Source organism: Meles meles, chromosome 5, assembly GCF_922984935.1.
Source record: "Meles meles chromosome 5, mMelMel3.1 paternal haplotype, whole genome shotgun sequence".
Taxonomy (NCBI): Eukaryota; Metazoa; Chordata; class Mammalia; order Carnivora; family Mustelidae; genus Meles; species Meles meles.
This window is the reverse complement of record NC_060070.1, coordinates 51,057,460-51,064,689: the sequence shown is the minus strand read 5'-3', so window position 1 is coordinate 51,064,689 and position 7,230 is coordinate 51,057,460.

The window sequence follows — 7,230 nt, the reverse complement described above, 5'->3', positions numbered from 1 at the left end:
TAGATAGGCTGCACCCAGTTATATAAACCCTGCCATCAACTGTGCCATCTGGGGAGGGAGAACCCACACGAGCTAAAAATAGTCAGTTTCTCATTCATAGATGCAAATTAACAACAAAAGATCATGAGATATTTGAGGAAAAGAAACTAAATGAAAGGGAGGACTGATACGAATAAACAAGTAAATGGGCCAACTGACCCTAGAAGAAGCAAAATGAATAAATAAAAAATAAATAAAAATTGAAGGACCTAGAACTTGAAAGAAAAATTCTAATTGATATTCTTATGTGGGACAGTGCAAAGAAAAATATACAAAAGATTGTTAGGAAAAAGAGCAGCCAGAGAACATGAGAGAATTTTTGTAGTTAAGATGTAATTGCTACGGAAGATGTGCTCCACTAGAAGGAAGGACAAACCAAGCAAGAGGAACACAACACGGGATTCAGAGAGCAGAAACCTCTGTCCAGGAACGCAGTGAGGAAAACAGCTATGCAACAGGCTGGAAAAGTAATCAGTACAGAGTGGAACAGGAAGACGAATGGATAGATCCTCAGGAAGTATGTCCTCAGGAAAATGACAGGGGACTCATGAGACTATATGTTGTGATGGAAAGAATGAAAAATGCATGATGTGGTAAAGAGATATAATGGAAAAGGTGAATAAGAAAGCCATAGTCTGAATATTAAGAAAAAAGGAAAATAAGCCTCAATTTTAATCTATATAAGAGATTCCATTGCTTTGATTTTTAAGGTGACTATTACAATTCATTTAGGAGTCCCAATACTGAAAGATACTACCATCACCGTGCTTGGCTTGGCATTACATTATATATATATATTGAGTACTGGTGTTTAATTGAGTATTGGTACTTATCTATAGATACACACACACAGACACAAACATAATATATATGCATATACATATACACACACAAATGTGCACATCGTTGTGTATTTTTACTTTTTAGAGTCAACCTATGAATGAAGCATGGAAGGCTTGGTTGAGTGTCAGGATGAAATATAAATTTAACAGTCTTAATCATGTAAGAAAAACCTAAAATGTCTCTAAATTCTGGAGTTTAGAGATGAATGAGAGAAGTGATAAGGGGATAAGGGTTAGTAGTCTATGTTACAAAGTGTGGAATGAAGAAAGATCAAAGTAGATTGGATTACGATGACCATTAGTAGACCTAAGGAGAATGTCACAAATATAAAATCTGGGGAAGAGATGAAAGAATTGTAACAAAGACAAGGATAAAAATGCACTAAGCCTCTGTCTTTCATATTAGCAAGACAAGAAATAGAAGTACAAATGTATTTAGCATATAGTTAATAACTAGGGAAAAATTTTAAATAGTAAATAGCAGAGAATCTATAGGTGGGAACTGATATGATCGGAGATTGAGGGTATTCCTGTACTATTTAATTTGTTACTGTGTCCATGAAATTACTATTATTAACAAAATTCTCTGGGGAGGTAACAGATCTAAAACATGAGAAAAAGACTGAGAAATGAAAGACCATTACACATCTAAAATTGTTTTAGGAGGTGATAGAGGAAAATCAGAGGAAGTCGATTTACTAGATATCTCTCAAATAGTTTCTGTAACATAGAAAACACTAGAGCAGGGGTTCAGAACCAAAACCGATAGGCCAAATGTGGCCCACTTCCCAATTTTTTTTAATAGTTTTTGTATACAGCTATGTTTCCTTATGTATTGTCTATGGCTATTTTCACATTACAACAGAGTTGAGTAGTTATGACACCGTATGGTTCACAAAGTATCTACTACCTGGCTTTTTACAGAAAATGTGTTCCTCTAGTAGAGAACAAATGAAAGGAAAAAATTCCAGTTGCTTAACAAAAGATAGAGAGACAAACCAAACAGAACAACAACCAAAAAGGCAGAGAGAATAGAAGACATAAAATAAGATTACAGGAATAAACCCAAACAGAATAATATATTTGGAATCGAATTCCTCTATGCTTAGATTGGGAGGGAAAATATATTGTTTAACAGGAGTTCCCTTGGAACAATGTGCCATAGAAACATGGAAAATGTGAAATAGACAAAAATGTATCAGCAAAATGTAATTGCTAAAAAAATGCAGAGGATTCTAGGAAGATGGCAGAGTGGGAATCCGAAGGAATCTGTTTCCCTTCCCAGACAACAATTGTATTGGTGGAATCTGTCTGATGTAGCTATTTTGGAACTCTGGAGTCAATTGAAAGGGTCAAATTTTATTTAATTCTTAATAAGAGAATTCATAAAATACAATAGCTGGCTCAAAGGAAAATCCAAAGAGAAAATAAATATATAGTTATGCAGGAATTGACAAATGGATACAAACTGACAAAATTGGTCAATATCCATAAGGCAACAGTCACATTGCATTCCTCTAGATAGTATTTGCATTTCTATAAATAAGACTCTTTGCATTACTTTCAGTTTTTAGTTTTCTACAACTTACATGTAGAATTGAATAGCAGGCTCAAAGACCATAAAAAATTGAAATAACCTTGAATGATGCACTAGACAGGACACATAAGTATGTCTCCTTACAATAATCTATACCACCCCCTCCCTACTCCTGCCTTCCAAGGGTATATTAGAATGTGAAAGTTTAAAGGCAGAAGTTTAGCCTGGCTGCAATGACCTACATTGTAAAGGCAAGAGGCGCTTGAAGTTGGGAGTGGGGCTTGAGTATGCAGAGAAGTGCCCTCCACCATGAAGGTCCATGTTATAATCTCCAGAACTTGTGAATAGGTTATATGGCAAAAAAGAATTGAGATATCAGATGGAATTAAGTTTACTAATCAGCTGACCGTATAATGAGATTATTTTGGATTATTGGGGGTGGGCCCAAGGTTCCTAAATGGGGAAGAGGGAGCCAAAGAGGAAGTCAGTATGCTAGGATCCACGAATTATACATACTTAAGTATTTTCTATGTTAACTCCTCTCTTGGGAGTTAATTCTTGTTGGAGTTTATGCTTCCTCTGCTGTGGGTTTTTCTCAAATATTTGGTGACTCTTCTTTTCTAGATTATACTTTTTTTTTTTTCTCATTTTATTTATTTTTTCAGCGTAACAGTATTCGTTCTTTTTGCACAACACCCAGTGCTCCATGCAAAACGTGCCCTCTCCATTACCCACCACCTGTTCCCCCAACCTCCCACCCCTGACCCTTCAAAACCCTCAGGTTGCCCCAACCTCCCACCCCTGACCCTTCAAAACCCTCAGGTTGTTTTTCAGAGTCCATAGTCTCTTATGGTTCGCTTCCCCTCCCCAATGTCCATAGCCCGCTCCCCCTCCCCCAATACTTTTAGATGAACAAGTGTTTAGATAATATTTATGTTCAGGGTCATTTTCTTTTTCCCCTGCAAAATGAGGCTTTCCATTTCCATGACTGGAATATAGGTTCTGCTTTCAGGAATGATGGCAGTTATAAGAAGGGTAGGACACAGGCCGTCAACTGGGGAGATGGTCTTTTAGGCTATGCAATGGAGCACAGGTTAAGGGTAGGCCCTGATACTGGATCAATCGGGGTCAAATCTTGGCTCTACCATGTATGGCTGTGTGACTTATTGGAAACTTGACCTAACCACTCTGTGCCTGTTTCCATAGCTCTAAAATTGTGATAAGAGTAGCATCAATCTCCTAGAGTTATGGGGATTAAATGAATCACTACATAGAAAGTTCTTAGAACAGTGCCATATATATGGTTTAATACATGTTAGCTATTGTTTTATAGTAATATTCATTTTGTGAATATGTGCCATTGTGGTTGTGGTTTTATTTTTGAGCAAAGACTGAAGTCAGCTGGTCCTAGAACTTTCTTTTGCCAACTACCTATAGGCTGTTTTTTCTTTTAGTTCACAAGGTCTCCAATCTGGAACTTTTCCCTGGGGAAATTCTGTCCTTATCTCTGATTTCCTCCCATTTCCATGCTCCAATTAACAGTTAGATTTATAGCATTCCATAAATTTCTATCCACATACAAGTACATATAATACATAATACATAGTGATCTACACATAAAATTCCTTTTTCAAACAGAAACATTTATCTGAAAATTCCTTTTTGATTACTGTATTTTAGACATGTGTTTAACATAAAATTCCATATGAGTTTCCTTAAAAAAAAAAGAAACGTAAATAATTTTATAAATGATACCAGGACAATAGCCATTTGGGATCAAAAATAGCGACTTAAAGAATTAGATATAAAATGTCAAAAGTTATCCAGCAAAAAACAGAAGAGCAAAGAAAGAACTCATTGTGTATGTGTGAAGAGGGACAATTTGACTAACATAAGAGATCTTGAAGAAAGTAAACTGAAGGAACTCACATTTGAAAGCCTCACCTTGACCCCAAATCCTGTTGAAATGACATTAATGTATTTTAAAATACACAGAAACTATGGAAAAATAAAATACACAGAAATTCTGGAAATCCAAGAGGACCCGACTTGTAGGCCGGAGCAGCAAGAGGTTTCTGGAACACATAAAGCAGAAGCAAACAGATCAATCAAGAGATAACAGAAGTAAGGGACTGGTATGGAAGGAAAAGAGGTCTTTAAAGAAGTGAATTTCCCCAAGAGAATTGCAAAATAATCTCACACTAGGGGCCGTATAGACTAGCAGAAGGACAGCCTATAGACAGTAGGTTGAAGAATTGGATCAGGACTGGTCATTCAACATATATTCTTGTATAAAAGCACACATGCAATCCTCTAAACTGAGAATTCTGCCTAGAGAGGTCCAGAAGCTTCAACCTATTAATGCTATATTGGGGGCGGGGCGCTATAGGGGTTCTTATAATATTATCATTGGAAACAATAGCTCATGTGTGTTAGTGATAGTCTTTTGTTAGTGCCACACTAATTTTAATTTTAAACGTGTTTAATAATTTCAAGAGTTAGTCTCCCCGCAACTACTCATTTTTAAAATTTCTTGAGATTTTTTACTGTTTATTTTCAATATCTTACTTAAGAGGTTGCTTATCCCCAACTTATAAAAAGTAGCTCATGAAGTCAATTCCCATCTGACTTTTTAAAAGTTTAGAGAAGGTGAAATCGCCCCTGAAAACATTTTTTTTAAATAAAATATGGTAAGATTCTGGACTTTTTCCAGAAAAATCAAGAGTGCAAAAATCAGTTTTCAGTGAAATATGACCACTTACTTCATTTAAGTTAATTATATTAGAAGGCAAGTTAATATGAGACATCTATCCTTTCTGATATAAAGGTAAATCCTGAATATGCCTTACATTTCTCCTAAGATTTAAATGAATATGGTCCTGTTCAGTTCAGATTCTTATTAAATTTCATTTGCATCTATAGCAGCAGTAAAAGGATTGTGTCCAAGGTACTTAAAGCCAGAGATTTCTACTCTGTGTTTGATACAATCAAGGAAGTATCTTGGGAGTTCAAAGGAATCTTACAAGTCCCAGAATTTTATAGGCTTGCTCTTGGTAGTGGGTAACACTAATTAGTATTGGGTGAAATTTCTGATTAAATTTACTTATATCCATGTAGTCATTTTGAAAAGAATTCAGTGAGGCAGAACTTTAAAGTGCAAGGAGGGAGGGAAGGAGTGTGTGTGTGTGTGAGAGAGAGAAAGGATAGAGAATGAGATCAGTGTACTTAAAGGTTGTAGCACATGTGTGTACTTGAAGCTAGAAAGATGTTATAGAAGCTGCCTTTCTTGTTCTAGGGAGAAAAGGGTCTTTTAATAGCCATTTCATTTTATTGGCATAAATGGGCATCGATTTTTGTGAAGGAAAGGTAGATGGAGACAATTTCCCCCCTTAGGCTTGTAAGACTTGGAACCTTAGTTCTGAAGGCAGATGGCTTCTGGCTGTCTGCCCTTCAAAACCATTATGCTTAAAACTCTTTTTCTGAGGGAAAAAGAGTTGGTCAAATCTGCACAGAGTCCAAGGAACCTTTTGAGAGAAATAGGAAATAGAGGCTGACACTTTCTGAATTTCAAAGTCACTACAATGTGCCTGATTCCTAAGGTGGTCTAGATAAGACCAGCTGGCAGTAAGAATAGCAGAGGCTCAGAGAGGAACCCCTGTGTGAAGACAAAACTGGAAGTGGTGCCTGGCTCCATACAGAGCCTGGGTTGATTAGGGAGACACAACCTCGTACTATAGTATGTATGGAATGACCTAACCATCTTAGATGAGGCCAGTGTGGGTTTCCTGCATTTGTTCACCATTAAATTCCATCTACTGTCATTAGAGTTATAACTGAGAAGCCCAGGGCTACCATGGTGTGGCATAACCAAAAACTGGACTGCTTCTTCTTTCCCCATCATGGAGAAACTGCTCTCAGAGCAGCGGTGCAGGTGCGGGTGAAGGGCAATACAGGGCGTTGTTGTTCTTGAATTTATAAACTGTTGGGTTCCTTCTTTAAGATTAAAAGAATACAAAATTCCAAATGCAAAATTCCAGAGCTCCCTCCCAGGACCATGGAAAGGGCCTTGGTAAGTGAGAGACCCTGACACTCCAGCTTGGTTAATTTCAGGTTGGTAGGCCCCTGAGGGAGTTTCCCTCACATGGTGGAGGCCTGCCCTGGTGGGAACTACTGCCTTTTAGAAGGACTCAGTGTGGCAGAGAAGGTGGCCTTTGGTAGATTAATGGAGATGTTTTAATTTTTTTTTCCATGAAGGACAGATTCCCTAGAACTCTCTAGTAAGGGAAATGGGCACTCAGGTCATGAGGAGGTTGGGGAGGTTCTAGGTCTGTATTTTGAATACTAGAAGTTTCCTATATTCTATGCTGGTAAAGCAGAACACACCTACCCAAGTTAGTGATAGTTTAACTGATTTAAATTACTAATTCTATTGCAGTAATCTGTTAATCAGTATAAAGGGTTTCCATGAAATTTTAAAATTGTTCTTTCTAATATGTCAGGACCATTCCTATGATTTCAACTGTTGCCTTCCTGTCAATGACGTGACATTTTCAACTAAATACAAGTCAGCCCCATCTGCTGTACCCCTCTTTTCTAAAATTGAGGTATAGAGATACAATATTAGTTTTAGGTGTATAACATAGTTATCCAACGATCATATACTGTTTGAAATGAAATAACACCATCTTGGACAAATCCGCTGTGACGACCACTCTGTGACCTGAGACTTTCTTCAGTAGCATCACCCCCTCTCCTTTCTTTAGCCACACCCATAGGGCATAATGTCTTTGCTCCACGCTGGAGATAGGACTA